This window comes from Castanea sativa, chromosome 7, assembly GCF_040712315.1.
Source record: "Castanea sativa cultivar Marrone di Chiusa Pesio chromosome 7, ASM4071231v1".
Classification (NCBI taxonomy): domain Eukaryota; kingdom Viridiplantae; phylum Streptophyta; class Magnoliopsida; order Fagales; family Fagaceae; genus Castanea; species Castanea sativa.
The window spans coordinates 33,032,643-33,053,045 of NC_134019.1; the positions used below are offsets into that span (position 1 = coordinate 33,032,643).

A 20,403-nucleotide genomic window follows, 5' to 3' on the forward strand; every position below is an offset into this window, starting at 1 on the left:
ATTATCTATAGCTGTGCCAACGAACTTTCCCCTCTAGGAGCTCTCTTTCTCTCTTAACACGGTAAGAGCATACTCCCTCCCTTGAGGGCCTCTCTTGGACTAAGCCGCTCAAAAATTGGATGTAGCCCTTTCTCTTGTGAATGTATGGATCAAGAAATATTGAATAGTTTGGGAAAGTTAAAGCTCACAAAAGAAGAAAAGGAGGATATTGTTATTACAAACATTAGTAGCTCTGAGATTTTTGAAGAATGCTCTTTGAGCTTATTTAGGCATCTACTTACAGATCGTCACCAAATCAAAGAGCTTTAAAAAACACTTTGAAAACAGCATGGAAGATGGGTTCTAACTTGAGGATTGTGGAGGTTGGAAATAATATTATGTAGCTCAAGTTTAGCTCGAGGTACCAGTTAGAATGGGTTGAAAAAAGTGGTCCGTGGAACTTTGACAACAACCTTCTTCTTTGTCGATGGAGGAAAGTTTTAACGTCAAAAAACATTAGTTTCTCCCATTCTCCTTTCTGGGTGCAGATTTGGGGTTTGCCATTTGAGAATATGACTAAAGAAATTGGGAAGGATATTGGCAGCAAGATTGGAAGTGTGTTAGAAGTTGAAAAATGAGCTATGCAAGCGGATCAAGCCAAATTTTTAAGAATACGAGTTGAGGTACCGATTGACAAGCCTCTCTGTAGAGGGGGGTATGTTAAGAATGGAGAGGGTGGAAGATGTTGGATTGATTTTCGGTATGAGAGACTCCCCACATTTTGTTACATATGTGGAATACTTGGGCATGATGAAAAGCACTGCCAATTAAATCCAATGGAACAACATTCAGAAAGGCAATATGGTGAATGGCTAAAGGTAGCCGGAGCTGTAAAGAGCGGAGGTGAAAGGGAAAAGATGAAAGTGCAGACGACGGTTGAAAAGTGGAGTTCGCCATCTCTGATGGAGGGTGGAAAGGCCGGTGAAGTGGGTGGTAGCGTAATCATGATGGATACAGCTTCCTTGAACATGGTGAGGGGCACTATCATGTCTAATCATCGGGATAAGCAAGTAGAAGTTGGATGGGACAATACGGTATCAGTGGGTTTGAAAATGGGGCTAGAGCAGGAAGCACATGATAAGCAAAAAGGCTCTAGAACTGAATTAGTCAGAAAAGAAGTGCATGGGAACGAGGTAGTTTCGGTAGAAGTTGGAAAGGAGTTTGGGCCGGTTATAAGAGAGTTGGAAACCTTAAACCCAATAAAGCCCAAAGAAAAAGAAGACACAAGTGGGGGAGGGAAAGTGTAGCAACAAGGCCCAGACCGAATGGAAAAACCAGCAGCTAGGGCAGAATTAAAAAAAGAAAATAGCAAGGGAAAAAGGAAAGGCCCAAGATGTTGAGTTGTGTGGACAAGCCCAAGAGGTAAGTAAAGAAAGAAAAGGTAATGTTGAAATGCTTTTTACGTTTGAAGGTAGATATCAGAAACGTATATGCGAGGGAAAATTTGAAGGGGTGATAATTTAGCTATTGAAACGGCGGTGACTGCAGAGCAGCACCGCCGAGATCAATGATTCCATTATGATGGAACTACTGGGGGATTGGGAACCCCCGGATAGTTCGAGTGTTGTGCGAGCTCGTGCAACGTTGGAAGCTCAGAATTGTCTTCTTGTCAGAGACAAATCTAAAGATATATTAGATGGAAAAAGAGAAGGTAAAAACTGGTCTGTTAAATGGTTTAATTGTCCCTAGTTTGGGGAGAAGTGGGGGATTAGCTCTGTTATGGAGTAGGTACATCAATGTGGAAGTTCATGGCTACTCAGGAAACTACATTGATGCATTTGTGACTGACCCGGAATCAGGATTCAAGTGGCGTATCACAGGATTCTATGGAAATCCTAAAACCCATCATAGAAAAGAATCTTGGGATCTTTTGAGAAGCCTAAATCGAAAGTATCAACTCCCCTAGTTATGCTTTGGGGATTTCAACAAAATTGTGTCGGTGGAGGAAAAATTGGGTTGGGCACGAAGGTCTCAAAGGCAGATGGATGAATTTCAAGAAGCAATACATCAATGTAAGTTCAAAGATCTTGGATACTGTGGCCCTGATTTTACTTAGTGCAATATGCAAGAGGGTGAAAGAAGAATGTACATAAGATTGGATCGAGCCTTGGCTACTTCTGAATGGATTGATTACTATAAAAATATAAAAGTTCATCATTTGGTGGATTCCACATCTGACCACTGTGCACTGCTGATAACTGATGCTACTATTCAAAAACATCCAAATAGGTGAATATTTCAATTCAAAGCTATGTGGACCAAAAGGGAGGAATGCAAAGATATTATTAAAGAAGTCTGGGATGACTACCAAGAGTTAAACTCTCCAATAGGTATAGTTGCTAGGTTGAAACGTTGTGCTGCAAATCTCTCTAGATGGAACAAAACGGTATTTGGGCAAATTCCAAGCAAATTCAGAAGAAAAGGGAGACTCTTAGTACACTGGTCCTTAGAGATAAAGATGGCAGCTTGGGCAGTGAGATCAATACGAGAAGAAAGGAGATTAATGATTTATTGGATAGTGAAGAAATTATGTGGCATAAATCTATTGACAATATTGCAGAGGTGGTTGTGTCCTATTTTAAAAATCTGTATACTACTTCCTATTCGACTCATATCCCAGAAGTCTTTGATACAATTCCAACTAAAGTCTTTGCGGATATGAATGAATTCCTGATCTAAGAGTTCACAAGGGAGGAAGTTGAGGTAGCACTAAAACAGATGCATCCAACAAAAGCCCCGGGTCTTAATGGTATGTCTGCTATTTTCTTTCAAAAGTATTGGGGTATAGTTGGTAATGATATCATATGGGTGGTCTTAAATGTGCTAAACTCAAATATGTCTATGGTAGAGATTAACAAAACTAACATCATTTTGGTGCCAAAAACAAAAAAACCCCACAAAAATGACAGAATTTAGACCCATAAGTTTATGTAATGTCGTTTATAAACTCATATCGAAAGTGTTGGCCAACCGTCTCAAAAAAAACCTTCCCCAAATTATATCAGAAAATCATAGTGCGTTTCTCTCTAAGAGACTAATCACAAACAATGTTCTTGTAACTTTTAAACTTATGCACTATTTAGAACACAAGAGGGAGGGAAAGAAGGGTTTTATGGCAATAAAGTTAGACATGAGCAAAGCATATGATAGGGTGAAATGGGGTTTTATTAAACAAGTGATGAAAAAAATGGGCTTCCATAAAAAATGGATAGATTTGATCATGCATTACATTACTACAGTATCCTATTTTGTCCTCATTAATGGTGTTGCTTACGGTAGTATAATTTCCATTAGGGGTCTCCGCCAAGGAGACCCAATTTCACCTTATATCTTTCTATTGTGTGCAGATGGTTTTTCCTCCCTTATTAATGATGTAGCCAGGAATCAAAGAATTAGTTGGGTATCAATATGTAGAGGTAACCCCAAGATCACACATTTGTTCTTCGCAGATGATAGCCTATTGTTTTGTAAAGCAAATACCCAATAATGCCAAACTCTTATTGATATTCTCCAGCTATATAAAGCTGCCTTGGGTCAAAAAATCAATACGGATAAGTCTTTAATCTTTTTCAGTAATAATATTCAAGATGATAGAAGATGTGTAGTGCTGGATATGTTGGGTCTAATGCAAGATACCCATTGTAACAAATACCTAGGCCTACCCTTAATCATTGGCAAGTCAAAGGTTGAAATATTTGCAGAAATTAAAGAGAGGGTGGAGAAAAAACTATCGGGGTGTAAGGAGAAAATTCTTTCAGTGGGTGGTCAAGAGATCCTTATCAAAGCTGTCGCCCAAGCAATTCCAACATACACTATGAATTGTTTTCAGATCCCAAAAAATCTTTGTGACGTGATTGAAGGTATGATGCAAAAATTCTGTTGGGGTCAAAGGGGTCAAGAATCAAAAATTGCTTGGGTAAGCTGGAAGAAAATGTGTAAGTCAAAGTTGAATCGAGGAATGGGATTTCAAAATTTACGGGATTTCAAAATTTACAGGCTTTCAACCTTGCTATGCTAGCTAAGAAAGGTTGGAGGTTAATCTCGAATCCTAACTCTTTGGTGGCCCAAATCTACAAAGCTAGATATTATCCTCATGGTGATGTTTTTAAAGCAAAACTTGGATCCAACCCTTCCTTTTTTTTGCCTTTTGAAGTTAGGACTATTCTAAATATTCTTCTTAGCCACAATCTTCCAGAAGACCAAATCATATGGGTAAGTAATAAAAGGGGAAATTTCACAGTGAAGAGTGCCTATTATATCGTTGTTAGGGTATTAGATACAATGGAAGAAGGTGAAAGCTCTATGAGTGATCCAAGGAGTCCTCTTTGGAAGAAGCTATGGAACTTAAACATTCCATCCAAGATGCGAATATTTTCTTGGAAAATGTGTATGAATGCTCTTCCAAAACTTGTGAACTTGCAAAGAAGAGGAGTTAATCTATGTGAAACCTGTCCTGCTTATGGGAAGGAGCCAGAATCAATTTTCCATGCTCTAGTCAGGTGTGAAGTAGCTAAGAGAGTGTGGAATTGTTAGGTGGATGGCCCCATAGACTTACTAAATGTAAACATGGATGTTATAGATATTGCAATGCAAATATATGAGGCTAGTACGGTACGTGACCTGGAGATTTTCTTTGGAGTTGCATGGGCAATCTAGTATAACAGGAACAAAATAATGCACGAGTCCTCAAGTAAGCTTCCTGATCATATTTGGAGCCTTGCTAAGAGATATATACAAGAATGTAAGAGTGCCTCACTAGTTTGCTCTCAACACTTGCCTTGGACAGAAAAGAAGTGGACAGTGCCTTCTTCGGGGGTTTTCAAGATCAATGTCGATGGTGCAACGTCTAAAAATGAAAGGAACTTAAGCATGGGAGTTGTTATAAGAGATGCAATTGGTACAGTTCAGGCTATTTGCTGCAAATATCTTTAGGGATAGTTCTCAGTGGAAGAAGTTGAAGCACTGGCTATAGAGTGCAGTTTACTTCTTGCTAGAGAGCAAAAGTTGCCTCAAATCATTATGGAATCTGATGCCTTAACAGCTGTACAAAGAGTCATAGCAGCTAAAACAAATGGTAGTCTTGGTCATGTGTATCAGGGAATCCTTAATTTGCTTTCTTCTTTTAGCAGATGGAGAATCAAACATGCGAAAAGAGATTACAATAGAGCAACCCACGAGCTTGTGCAGTATGCAAGGCAAAATGAAGTTTCTCAAGTCTGGAAGGGGGTCTGTCCTCCTATAGTGCAACACGTTATCTAGGCAGATTGTACTTAGGATTGTACTGTGTTGAGCTTCTTTACTTTTGCTTTGTTGTACTCCCTTTTCTTGTGACAATGATTTCCCAGTTTGTGTTTCAAAAAAAAAAAAAGGAAAAAAATAGTAAATAATATATTTTTTGGAGTTATCCTAATGAAGTTGAAATTTAAAAATAAAAGAAAAAAAACCTTATGATTTTGGGCCCCCATATCCGAGATGATATACATATATATTTAAGAAAAAAACCTTATGTTGAAAGAACAATGACTACGCTTGAAGCCGCAATTAGGTCAAGGGAGGAAGACGAAGAACTTCAGCGCAGTACCAAAAGAGTTAAGGAAAATCACAATATTGATAATAGGTCAGACAACACCTCTCCGAGGGCTAGAGCAAGACGAGACTCTTACAAAGAGAGACTCACTAGAGAGGTGCCTGGAGCTTATGAACAGGCATTCAGGTTTGAACATGATATGGATACAGAAGTTGAATCTCACGAAAAAAGCTTGAATATTGCAGTGGGGATAGCAGCGGTTAATCTCTCTGAGGCTAGGAAAGCCAAGATTAGAGCTTTATGGTCTAATGCTCTTATAATCAAAGTGATAGGTAAGACTGTTGGTTACCAATTTCTAACTTCATGTATTAGCTACTTGTGGAAGCCTAATGGTAGATTGGATTGTGTTGACCTTGAGAAAGATTTTTTCTTAGTTCGTTTTTCACTGAAAGAGGATTATGAAAGAGTATTGAGGGAAGGCCCTTGGTTTGTAGGAGGGCATTATCTCTCCATCAGAAAATGGGGGCCAAATTTCAAGCCACCTTGGGCCAGTGTATCTTCGGTGGCTGTTTGGGTGCGGTTTCCGCAACTGCCCATAGAATACTAAGAGCCATTAGTGCTTTGAGACCTCGGACAAGCCATAGGTCCAGTTCTAAGGATTGATACTCATATAGCATCTGAAACTTGAGGGAGATTTGCCAGGATATGTGTTCAAGTCAATCTTGACAACTTACTCATTAAGCTTATCCGGGTTGTTGGTATTAAGCAGCCAATGCAATATGAGGGCTTTGTTTCTCCTGTGGCTGGGTGGGGCATAAGGTAGATGGTTGTCCGTACATGGCTAGAGCTACATGCAGAGATGGCGAAGACAAGGTGGTGGAAGAGAGTCCAACGGTCAAAGACCCTTCTACCTCTACTAAAAATGCCTATGGGCTGTGGGTGATTGTTACACAAAAGAAGCAAGTGGACAGGAAGGGTTTGAAAGACCCAGCCCATCCTTCCCAATTCGATGCATCTCAACAGCTGAAGGTAAGGGCCCGAAACCCTTTTGGAAGCCCACCAAACCCTAAGATTGATACAGCAAGACTCTCGGATAGTGCTAGAAAGCAACAGATCAAGCAGCATGTAGAGGTTAGTGCAATTGTTGCAGATGGCACTACCAAAAAGCTAGCCAAGGATAAGAAAAGTTGGGTTCCTACTAACCCCTCAGTCAAACATCAAACCCGTGCTCCTAGAGCCACTTAAAATACTTACGCGTCAGCGGAGATGAAGGCAAGCCATTTCTCTCATTCATGGGAAAGGAAAGAAGCGAAGTAAGATTTTGATTTCAAAATCACAACCTCTAATCAGCTGGTTTTTACAGTGGGTAGTTCCAGTGGTACGAAATTTTGCATGCCAGTAGATAAGGATATTAGTGCTTGCAAAGATCAGGAATTAAGGGTAGGTGATGAAGTGATGAGCACTGATGAAACTAAATCAGCTCTAGTCCAAATTCCGTTGCATGTCAACTCTAACGCACCCCCTAATTTGAAGGAGGATGTTGAGGACCTGGTGGCCACAACTTCATTGAAGATCACCAACACTGTATTTAAAATAATTGATCCCATGCTCAGACCATCTAAGGCTGTTGTTAAAGGTAATTCTGAAGCTAGCAGTGACCAAGTTGTGGTTTTAGTGAATTGCAAGGCTATTTCTGATGTCTTCCCAAAGTCATGTCAGCATAAGGAACCGATTGGTATGCAAGTTGACGACGGAGGTGAGTCCCCTACCCCTGTCTGATTTATTTCTTTTTCTCCCTTTATTTTAGATATGAATATTGTAATATGGAATTGTCAGGGTGCTTTAAGACCTTCCTTTCAAAGTTTTTTCCATAATTTAGTTCAGATGCATACCCCTGCTATTATGATCATAACAGAAACTAAGATTAATGGCCAGAGAGCCAAAGATATCACTGATCGGCTTAATTTTGATGGGGCTATTCATGCCAATACCATTGGATTTACTAGCGGTTTGTGGGTTCTTTGGGACTTAACTCAAGTGGTAATCTCTGAGTTATCCTCATCCAAGCAAGTGATTCATGCTTTGGTGTGAGACCTTTCCTCCAAATCCTCCTAGTTGTTGTCTGTTATTTATGCTAGTCCCAGATACACCGAAAGATAGTTTTTGTGGGATAATTTGTCTCAGGTTGCTGAGCTTCATTCTTTGCCTTGGATTATTGCTAGGGATTTCAATGAGGTGGTTACCGGAGAAGATAAATATGGGGGTAGACCTATTAACATCTCTAGAGCAATCAAGTTTCAAGAATGCCTTAATAATTTCCGGATGTTTGATATGGGTTTCTTTGGTCCTCGCTTCACTCGGTCAAATCAGCAACCCTTAACCCACCTCATCCAAGAAAGAATCGATAGGGTTTTTGCAAACACTGACTAGAATGTGCTCTATCCAAAGGTCGTCATGGTTTAATGGTAATAAAAATTGGCCTGGAGAAAGTCTACAACCGCCTTGAGTGAAGCTTCATTAAAGACACCCTAGGGACACATAGTACCTCGAAAATTAGCTCTAGGGAAACTACGATAAGTGTACTTTGGAATACCGTAGTAAACCTAGGTATAGAGGTATTGATGGCATGCATGTTGGAGTAAAACTCCTGTATGAATACATTGGGACACCTCGAGGGTTTCTCACATAGAAAAGCGCATCCTTGAGAGCTAAATGCATTAGGTAGAGGAGTGTCTAGAAAGTTAGACAGAATGACCTGGCGTTTTGAATGAATCGCCTGGTCAGAAAAGTTCTCAAATAAGTCATCTCATGCCTTCTCATCATGGAACCAAATAGATTCAGAAGGAGTAGAAGAAGAAGAAGAAAAGGAACCATGACAAATCAGGTTTTTAGAAGGAGTAGATTTCTTACGTGCCATGACAAGGAGACTAAACGAGAGAGAGGAAAAAAAACAAAGAACCACAATAGAAGGTAAGGCACAGGAAAGAAGAAAAACAACATGCAATGCATGATAATGCATGAACATGTTATGTGCTAAGGAAATTGCATCATGGGTAGAAACCCAACCCAACCTAACAACACTCACAAGATATAATCAGTCACACAACCTAGAATGCATGAAATATTGTTATAATGAACATAGAGTGCAATGCATGAGCACGTGAGATCAAATTAACAACACCCTACCCAAAATTTTTGACTAAAATACAAAAACCCCCAAACTTTCCCAAAAACTTGGAAAAATCAGGTCTAAATGCATGAAACGCATAAAGAAAGGGAAAATTAAGAGATTTAGAGCACTTACCAAGTGAAGGAAGCTTGGATTAGGCAGAAATCTTGAAGGAAGGAAGGATTTTGGTGAAAAGAAAGGGTTTGGGTCAAGAGAGAAGTGAGAGAGATCAAGATATTTGAAACGGTGCAAAACCAAGTTGGACCTCAGATGTATATAGAGAAAATGCAGCTTGATAGATCGAGAAGGTATCAAGCTTTTATCGAGAAAGAAATCTCTATAGAATGAGAGGTATCAAGAAGGTATCGACTACGAAAAATCTCGATAGATCAAAGGAGGCATTGAGCATTATCAAGCAGATAGAGACTCCAAAGAATTTGGCTCAACGGATCAGGCTATCTGTTGAGAGGTATCAAAAACAAACCCAAAAATCTCGATAGAAAAGGCATATATCCAAAGGTATCAAGAAGCTATCAAGGAGATGTCAAGCTACTATCGAGATGTCTAAAAGAAGCTTTTCAAGGAGGAGAAGCAGCACAAGATGAAGGCAAACAAGATACACACCAAAACAAGTCATCATAGAGTATGTTAAGCATAAAAACACAACCTCAACTCCAGATGCAAAGCATTCCTAGATAAAAAACACACTAAACAAGTCTAACCAATTTTATTGCAAAACATGTTTAGACAATTTAGAGAGCATACACTACCACATGTATTCCTTATGATGACCAAATTACATTGTACCTGTACAATAGTATCAAGAGTAGCAAAGAGTATGCGTGTTGTATGTGAAACTATTGCAAGAGAGCATAATTAAATCATTATATGAAATGTAATGATATAGAAGGATCAAATACAATCACACACAATCATAACTATTTGATGGTGACCATTACTTTCGAGGTACATCATATAACTCCTACATCCCCTAGAAACACGCTTGCAACCATATTAAAAACATTTTGATTATTTTTTCCTTTCATGTTTTTTGCATATTTTTCTTTGAAGCATAAATTGGCATAACATATATGGGTATATGAGAGGGAAAATAAATACCCAAATATGTAAGCCACACATCTTATTTTTGTTGTGCAAGTGCTACACCTTAACGAGCAGGACTTTTATGAATTGCACACAGATATTTTATGATTGACAAGTTTTAGTGACGAGATGATTTTTTATGTCTTTCTCTTAGGATTTTCTAGTCCTTCTTGTCAAAAAAAGTGATTTAAGATATGAAAGATAAGATATCAATCAAATCATACAAATCACATAAAAGAGTCATAAAGCTCACATTGCTTAGTTGTGCATAAAGATGCTCATCAAAGCTACAAGTGACACAAAGTTAAGAAACTTTGTTTCAAAGGCCATCCAAGGTACACAAGTACTAACACTATTTTTGTATTTTTCTAATTTTTTATTAAAAAAAACTTAAAATAAAACAAAAACAAACAAACAAACAAAGCATCAAAACTAGATTGACTCAAACCACACCATGAACCATGCAAGAGATCAGAAAAGAGAAGAAATCACTTAGAATCTTTTTCCTTCCAAATGGGAGACCTGGATGGGGATCCCTATTTTTTTTTTTTCATGAACCTTTACTGAGATGGATAAGGAGGAGAGTTGAAATCATTGAAGTTTGAGAGAAGGATGACCGCCTTAAGAATTTCTCCAAGAGGGGCTAAAGAAACTTGGAGTTGATTTTGGTTCCCCAGAGATGACAAACTATTACTTTGTTGAGTGGCTAACCACTTATGGCAATTTGGACGAGTGTGCCTAGATGCTCCATAGTAGCGACAAAAGTGGGGCTTCTTTGGTAAAGACTTCTTTTTGGTGGAGTGATGATTATTTTGCTTAGTCTCTTTCTTACCAACTTTAGGGGGTGCTCTTAGAATGGATTTTCCTTTATCACTTTTATCCTCACTCACATTTTCAGTTTTAGGTTCAGTTACCTTAGAGTTATCATTATTAGTAGGTGGAATAAAAATAACTCTATTTAAAGCATTAGAAGAGGTACTACAAGATGAGAGAAAATGATCATACCTGAGACCTGTTTTGTCAGATGCATACTTTTGGAAGTCTAGCATTTCATCTAGCTTGGCACTTGAAGTCCTTTCTAGTTGTGCTTTAGCCTGAAACAGTTCAACATTTAGATTCTTGGTCTTTTCAACAAGAAGATTGTTCTCAAATCTTATAGTTCCAATGGTCTGTTTAGCTTCATCAACCTTGGTGGAGAGTTCCTCACGTTCCAACTCCACTTCACTGAGCTTTCTCGTAGCCAACCTATAGAGCTTCTTATGCTTCTTAGAGACCTAGTATAACTTAGTGTAGGCAGTGTGGATGTCATCCTAATCATCCATCTTCTAAAACTTTGATTCCATCAGCTCTTCTTCCTCATCAATTAGGTCTACTACTTCCTTAGTAGACTCAATAGTGGCTGCAAAAGCACTCATTATCCCATCTTGATCAATTTCATCAGAATCTATTTCTGGTTTCGTATCACTCAATAGTGGCTGCAAAAGCACTCATTATCCCATCTTGATCAATTTCATCAGAATCTATTTCTGGTTCCGTATCACTTAAGGTGGCAGCTAAGGCTTTGCTTTTGCCAATGGATTTGAGATATGTGAGACACTCTTGCTTCATGTGTCCAAATCCTTGACACCTATAGCACTTTGGTCCAATAAAAACATTGTTGCTTTGACTAGTATCCTTGAATTCTCTCTCACCTTTGTCTTGGGACTTGAATTGAGAGAATGCAGACTATTTGCGATCCTTATCACTTGCTTTGAGATTCGCATTTTTGATGAACTTCTTGAAGTATTTGGTGATATAAGATTTTAACTTGGTATCATTACCATAAATTGACTCATCGTTATCATCATTTTTAGTCTTCAAGGCCATGTTCTTTCCTTTGCCACCCTTGCCAACCCTAGTTCATAGGTTTGCAAGTATCCAATCAGTTCTATCAAAGTAATAGAGTCAAGGTCCTTTGATTCTTCAATGGGAGTGATCTTGGCATGGAATCTCTATAGAAGAGATCTAAGGATCTTCCTGATAATCTTGGGCTTCAGAATCTGTTTTCCAAGATTAAAGGCTGAATTTACTATGTCTTTGAGCCCGGCATAGAATTCATCAAATGACTCGTCCTCATCCATCCTTATTTCCTCAAAACTGGTAGTGAGCATTTGGAGTTAATTTTTAACAGCTTTGGTTCCCTTGTAGGTATTCTAAAGAATAGTCCATGCTTCCTTCGCATTGTCAGTGGAGGAGATATTCTTGAATTCTTCATTGGTCACAGCACTAAACAAGGCATTCAGTGCTCTATTGTTAAAATTTGTAGCTTTGATCTTGGTTTCATCCTATATAGCTGGTGGCTCTTCAGGTTTCTTCCAACCTACTTCAACTGCAAGCCATACTTTCTCATCTAAAGACTGCAAAAAAGTTATCATGCGTACATTCCAGTAGACATAGTTAGTACCATCAAATAAAGGAGGAATAATCAGGGATTGCCCACAATCATAACAACAAGGACGATCCAACAAAGATTAAAACCTAATCAAAGTGTGATTGCTTTGATGCCATTTGTTGGGTTAAGCTAGCTTGACCCCGGTTAATTAATTCAATTACCCAAGTTGATTAATTAGTTTCAATTGCATGCAAATCATGAAGGCACCAACAAATCACCAAAAATACCAAGTGGAGCGGAAAATAAATTAGACATGGTGATTTGTTGACGAATGGGGAAAATCTTACAAGACAAAACCTTAATGAGTGATTTTAAGGTCACCACTCCCAAGAATCCACTAATCAACAATCAAGAAGTTACAAGTACAAGGAATCTTACCAAATGTCTTGGTCTATCCCAAAATACCAACCTACAGTTGAACCTTTGCTCCAATATCCAATTGGACTTGATCTTGTAGTAACCTTCTTTCTACTGATGCACAAACCTCCAATTTGTGACTATCCTTTTGCATAGATCCCAGTATTTGACTAACTCCAGTAACTTAAATAGATGTTATTAGTTGCAAAGTTCTTCACTTCATTAACAATGAAGATCAAGAATTACAAAACCCTATGGTGTATAAACGCAGTAGTTTCACACAGAGAAAATAAGTCTCTTAATCTCTGTATCCATATATGATGGCTCTTAAAAATAAGCCTTATATATGTTTAGGGTTGTGAGAAAAAAACCCTAAACAATTACACAAGCCTGGGCTGAATTTCAGATCTGAAAAACTGAAAATCGTAAGTCTCGATAGATTGAGCTGCTGTCAAGCTATCTATCAAGTTTCACATTAAGTCTCGATAACAAGCATTTGTCAAGACTTAATGAACAATTTTTCTTCACTTGTTTCTTGGACCAATCTTCATGTCTTTAATACTTGATTTGAAAAACATGTTTCTTGAAGTACTAAACCCATCTTAGATCTACCAAATTACAAGTAAAGTGTATTTTGTCAAAAGATTAGCCAATTACAATAAAATATGACCCTAATAAAACTTACAGGCAACTGACCCCACCTGCCAGAACCCGCTGTATATGAGTGTATAAGTCCATTTCATCATGCATTCTTGCTTTCGTAGCTAGGCAATTCTTAAGTTAATTTAGTCATTGAGTGATTGGTTAATTCCATTTTTTTTTTTTATCTTAATAACAAATGAAAATGCGAAAAACTATCTTCACATAAGGTTTTTTTATTGAGACAAATGGAGCGTTAAGGAAAATAATATATGAATTTTCAGTCAGAAAAGGTTTGGCTCCAAACATTATGGAGTTTTGAGCTCCAACCACCAATAGAAAAATGATGTGTCCCGTCATGTGCAGTGCATGTGGTTCACTTGGTTGGTTGGGTTAAATAAGTAATGTGCATTGCACATAACAAGGACAAATTTTATCTTTCTACAAGTGCTTGGAGCCAAACTTGTTTCATTTAGTTGATTATTTATTTGGATAAATACTAAGTGTTTGATCTTTAAAGTTTACTTTAATATTTTAATTTCGTTGTAGAGTTTCAAAAGCATAAATTGAAGCATAAATTGGTCCTTATATAATATGGACTTGAAATAAGATTTGAAACTTACAAAGTTGTCTGGTTCTTTCTTTTTCAACCCATTTGGTTTCAAAATATTGGATAAGTATATTATAGATTAACTCTTTACATTTTATTATACGGTCTAATTTACTTATTAATAAAAAACATGTGTATTCCACTAGAGTCATCCACATAAATAAATGTAAAAAATAAAATTAAAAACAAACTAGCATAAGTGAAAAAATATGCAATAAAATTCAAACCTTTTGATACTACTTTTTACATTTATTAGGAAATACATATATAAAAAAAATACTTTAGGTGTCTAAAGACTAATATTTACAAATATAAAAATAATATTGTTTTGTGCATTATTCCATTCCAATTCCTTCTTGATACTCCCCAAGAAAAATCCTGAATTGGAACCCAAATTGATGGGTTAGTGCGAGCTTATTTATGCGGCAAATCTCCATCTGGCGAATCCTAAATTGATGGGTTAGCGTGAGCTTATCCATGTGGCTAATCTCTATCTGGCCCGAGGAAACCACTGCACGCCCCTGTCAACTTTTGGGAGGCCTACGCCTCATATAAACTATCTACCTGAGACTGTCCCTCGACCTATAGGTCCTAACACAAGGTTAGAATTCTAGCTCTTAAATAACTAGTATATCTAAAAGTTTAAGTGTAGTATAAACTCAAACGAGTCATATTAGCCTAGTCTTTTGGTCTATTTGGTTCATTTTGGTCCTATGTCGTCCACTTTAGTCCTATTGAGTTTACTTTGGTTCTATTTGGTCCATTCAATCCACTTTGGTATTATACGGTTTGCTTTGGTCCTATTCAGTCCATTTGGTCATATTTGGTCCAATTCAGTCTTATTCGGTTTTATTTAGCGCACTTCGGTCCATGCTGTTCACTTTAGTTTAATTTGGTCCATTTGGTCCTATCTTGTGAATTTTGGTCCACATTGGTCTAATTCTATGCATTCAGTCCATTCTATCTATTTTGGTCATATTGGGTCCATTTAGTCCACTTTGATCATATTGGGTCTATTCTGTCCACCTTGGTTCTAATCGGTCCATTCTACCCACTTTGGTCCCATTCAGTCTTATTTTGTCCACTTTAGTCCTATTCGGTCCATTTGTGTCAACCTTAGTCCATTTGGTTCAATTTGGTCCATTTGGCATTTTTGTGCACTTGCATAATAGGGAAAGACAGGTTTGAGTTGAAAGTATTCTAAATCCAATATTTAAAAAGAAAAGATCTTAAACATGTAATATCTAAAATGTTAACCATATTATTCTTAAAAAAAAAAAAAAAAAAAAAACTTAAGCATATCATTTATTGTTATTATGTTTCTGTTGAGTCACATTAAACTAGCATTTCAGTTCACTTTGGTCCACTAAATTTAAGTGGAAGTCTTAAAGCATGAAGGTTCTGAATATACAAATGTAATCTTTAGGGCAATTATTCATTTATTTTAACCTCATTACTTTTAAATAAATTGCATGAGATTGATTCAAAATAAATAAATAAATTAATATATCTATACTATATATAATTCCCCTCCTTTTTTTTTTTTTACAAGATAGAATTTCTATTCTAGCCTAATCTAAGTGTATATGTGTGTGAAGTTCCCTCTTGGAAACTTGAACCTCGACTTTTGCCCTTATACCCCACAAGCACTTATACCTGTGGAGTGACCATCGCACCAAGGGTGTGCAGTGGTAATTCCCCTCTTTCAATTGGACTTTTTTTGTGATTCAAAAATACGTTCATTAATGAATGGTAACTTCCTTTAGAAGTAGAGTCATAAATGTCAAATAACGAAATTTATTTTGAATTCAAAAAGAAAACTTCTAAAATTTAAGACTTTTTTCCTTCACATTCAACAAAAGAAATTACAATTACTGCTTATCTCAAAAGTTTATCATTTTTATTTGCTTGAAATTTTTAAAAAAAAAAAAATTCTAAATTATAATAGATGCAAATTTCATTTTGAATTCAAAAAGAGAATTTCTAAAATTTAGGATTTTTTTCCCTTCATGTTCAAAAAAATATTTCTAAATTATAATAGATGCAAATTATTAATATTTACTCCAAAAATATAAAAGAGCGTCTGAGCATGCGTTCTTCTAAAAGTGTAGTTGCAACTCAATATGATTTGAAGCTCAATGCGATAGAAGAAGTTCAAAGTTTTTTGAAGCTCAAAAATATTTATGCTGGTCAATCGGATTTAAAACTATTTTTAAATACAACATACATTATAGATACATTTTTATCTGCAGCTAATTGGTGCAGATTTTTAACCCACCATGAAAAAGAATGAGTGGGCAATAAATATATCAAGGAATGCTGTCATGTAAAATAGTTGCCACAAGGCCCCACAACCCAGTGACCGCTTCAAAGTTTCAAACTATCTAACGTTTTTTCCCATTCTTAAACTGACCGAAATAGACTTTATTCATGCACCTTATAAAGACCTTTACATGATAGAAATTGGACTTTATTCATGCACCTTATAAGACTTTTACATGATAGAAATTCCAATCTAACAATGAGATAGAGATAAACTTGAGCTATCATAAAACAATGAGATAAGAGATAAGATAACACCTGTAGTAGAACAATGCTTTTGAAAATATCGACACACAGGATATTTATTCAAAAAGAAAAACCCATCAACTAATACTCAATTAAATTAGTACAGATACGGCTAAACCACCTAGCCTATCGCAGCTTTATAGTTTATACCGACATAGGGTTCAAATTGGATTTAAAATAGGGAAATAAGTGTTCCACACATACCATTTTACACAATTTTATAGAGACCCAAAAAAAAAAAAATTTTGAAAATATAGTGTAAGAACTAAATTTGGAAGTGTTAGGACATATGTGTTTCATGTTAGGAACATATGTCATCATGTATTGGCTAATCTTTTGATAAAATGCATTTTACTTGTAATTGGGTAGATTTATGATGTGTTTAATTATTCAAGGAACAAGGTTTCAAGTTCAAGAATTAAAACCATGAAAATCTGTCCAATAAACAAATGAAAGAGTGTTGGTTTTTAAAGCTCAACAGCTAGTATTTATCGAGGTTTAAAAATTTGTTTAAGCCCGATGCTTGATAGCTGCTCAATAGATATGGTATTTATCAAGATTTATGAAAAACAGATTTTCAGCTCTAATTTTCATTCGAATCCTTGAATAGATATTTGAGCTTTCTTTCTCACAACCTTAAACATATATAAGGATTGTTTTAAGGGTCGTCACAGCTGATGCACATCAATGCAAAAGTTCTTCACAAGCATATTATGAACTAGAGACATGCCCTAGTTAATCTTTCCCTTAAAGAAGCTGTTGTGTTTGTACACCGCAGGGTTTTGTGACCAAGGAGCTTTGTGATCTTCATCGTGTAATGAACTGAAGAACTTTGCAAACAACATCCTCCTCATGTTGGTGATTAAGTCGCGTACTGGGATTCGTGCATCTATTGGTTAGTCACATACTGGGAGTCGTGCATTAAAAGGAGATATTGTCATTATAGAACAAGTCCAATTGGGTATTATGGTAAGGGTTCAACTATAGGTTGGTATAAGGTACTGAGATTCTTTTACTTATAACCGCTTGTTATGATAATAATGAATTCTTGAGAGTAGTAACTTAAAAATCACCTAGTGGGGTTTTTGTCTTAGATGTTTTTTCTATTCGTAAACAAATCACTGTGTCAACTTTCATTTCTGTTGCATTTTATTTAGTTGGTGATTTATTTGTGCTACCACGTGTATTGCATGTTAATTTGATTAATTAATACACTTGGCTAATTAATCAATTAATTCTTCACAAGGGATCAATATATTCTTAGCCTATCAAGTGGTATCAGAGCAGGCACACTTTGATTAGGTTTTAATCTTTGCTGTGTGATCCATTGATCCCTGTTTGTCATGGATAGAGGACAGTCACTAATTATACCTCCGTTATTTGATGATACTAACTTTGCATACTAGAATGTATGCATGAGAGCTTTCTTGCAATTTCTAGATGAGAAAGTGTGGCAAGCTATAAAGATAGGCTGGACCAAGCCGAAAGAAGCGTTGGCCAATTAGGACGATGATAAGATCAAGGTGACAAACTTCAACAACAAAGCATTAAATGCTTTATTCAGTGTTGTCATGAATGAGGAGTTCAAGAAGATATCCTCTACAAAAACTGCTAAGAATGCATGGACCATCCTCCAAACAACCTATGAAGGAACTAAGGTTGTCAAGGACTCGAAACTTCAGAGGCTCACTACAAGCTTTGAAGAGATTAAGATGGAGGAGGATGAGTCATTTGATAAGTTCTATGTCAAGCTCAAGGACATAGTGAACTCAGTTTTTAATCTTGGGGAAACCATTCCTAAACCCAAGATTGTGAGAAAGGTACTCAGATCTTTACTTGAGAGATTTCATGCCAAAATCACAGCTATTGAAGAATCAAAGGACATTGATGAAATTCCTTTAACAGAGTAGGTTGGCAATCTACACTCCTATGAGTTGGGTTTGACAAGAATTGGGAAATCAAGTAAAGGTAAGAGCATGGCAATGAAGGCCAAGAGTGAGTCTTCAGACGATGAAGATTCTAAAATGAAGTCCTACATTACCAGGCAATTCAAGAAGTTCATCAACAATGCCAATGCGAAGGGCTTCGATAAGGACCATAGGCAACCTAGTTCTTCTTAGTTTAAGAGCCAAGATAAAGGGAAGAAGCATGCTAGGGATGGTGGTCAATACACTAATCCCTAAGGACCCAAGTGTTTCGAGTGTCAAGGTTTTGGACACATCAAACATGAGTGCTCCACATATCTCGAGACCATTGGAAAAAGTAAGGCACTTGCTACTACATTGAGCGACACCGAACCTGAGGATGATGGAATCCTAAATGCCTTCACTGCCATTGTCAATCCTACTGAGGGGGTTGTAGAAGATGTGGATGAAGAAGAGGACTTGGTGGAGTCAAAGTTTGAGAAGATGGATGAACAAGATGATATCCACACAACCTATGCAAAGTTAAACAAGGTCTCCAAAAAGTATGAGAAGTTGTATAGGTTGGCCACTAAGAAGCTCAGTGATGTGGAGCTCAAACGAGAAGAAATCTCCACAAAGTTTGATGAATTCAATCAGACTTTTCGAGCACTGAGGTTTGAGAACAATTTCTTGGCTGAGAAGACTAAGAAGCTTGAAGCGAAGCTATTTCGAGTCAGAGCTCAGTTGGAGAGGACGTCAAGTGCAAAGCTTGATGAGATGCTCAATATGTATAAATCTGCTTTCGATCGATCCGGTTTAGGGTACGATTTCTCTTCTCCTAATATTGTTTCTTCAAGTACTACTGTTTTTGTTTCTCCCGCTAATAATGTTGAATATGAAAATAATGATGTCAAAATTGTGTTAGCTAATGAGAACATAGACAATGGTAAATCTCTCTTAGGAGCACCCCCTAAGCTTACTAATAAAGAAACTAAAAACTCTAAGGCCAAGAAGGGTAATACTCAAAAGCCTAAACAGAAGAAGTAGAATCTCTGTCATCATTGTAGAGCAGCTGGACATACTCGACCTAATTTCTATAAGTGGATAGTCATTCAACAGAGCAACAGCATGGTCTCATCGGGAAACTTGAGTCAGTTTCCATCCTCTCTTGCTCCTCTTGGAGATCTCCTTAAAGCCCCATGTTTCTTTTGAACTTGAACGGTTTTAATTCTTCCTCCTCATCGTCGGTTCAAGGGTTTGCTAAAAGAAAAGGTTCCTGCAAGGTGTGGAAGGGAAAATAGCTCTAAGTGATTTAGTCACTTTTCTCTCTTTCCCTCTATTTTTGTGTTTGCATTACTTGTGTGTTTTGCTTTTTTTGTTTTGAGTTAGTCTAGTTTTTATGCATTGCTTTCCTTAACATTTTTTTGTTTGCTTGTTTTTCAATTTTGTTTTTTTTTTTAAAAAGAAAAATATGAAAAATACAAAAATAGTGTGTTTGTGTATATTGGTACTTGGGTACCTTGAATGGCTATTGAAACAAAGTTTTCTAAACTTTGTATCTCTTGTAACTTAGATGAGTATTTCTATGTACAACTAAGTAAGTGAACTTTGTGGCTCGTATTTATGATGAGTAAGATTAAGTAATCTCTTGTACTTAATACTCGTATCATTCTTTTTGACGGGAAGGGCTAAAAAAAATCCTAAGAGAATGGCATAAATAACCACCTCACCACAGTTACTAGCCAATCATGAAATGACATCTGTATGTTTTGACATAGCAAAAGTTCAATGTCAAAAGCTAAACATAATTGAGTATTTCTTTTCTTTCTATTATATGCCCATGCATGATATTCTTAATAAAAGAAAATATGCAAAGAAAAATTAAAGCAAAAAGAATCAAAATACTTTATATATGATTGCAAGCGTGTCTTTTAGGAGATCTGAGAGTTATGGGATGTACCTCGAAGGTGATAGTCCCCATCAAACAATTATGATTGTGTGTGAGTTTAATTGATTCGCTCATATCTTAAATCGTCATAATATGTAGACACTTAT

General features: G+C 36.8%; 1 pseudogene; it reads right to left on the minus strand.

The window, feature by feature from the left end:
* The window catches only part of LOC142644341 (protein DMR6-LIKE OXYGENASE 2-like), a 33,426-nt pseudogene that overhangs the window by 4,982 nt on the left and 8,041 nt on the right, over positions 1-20,403 (minus strand).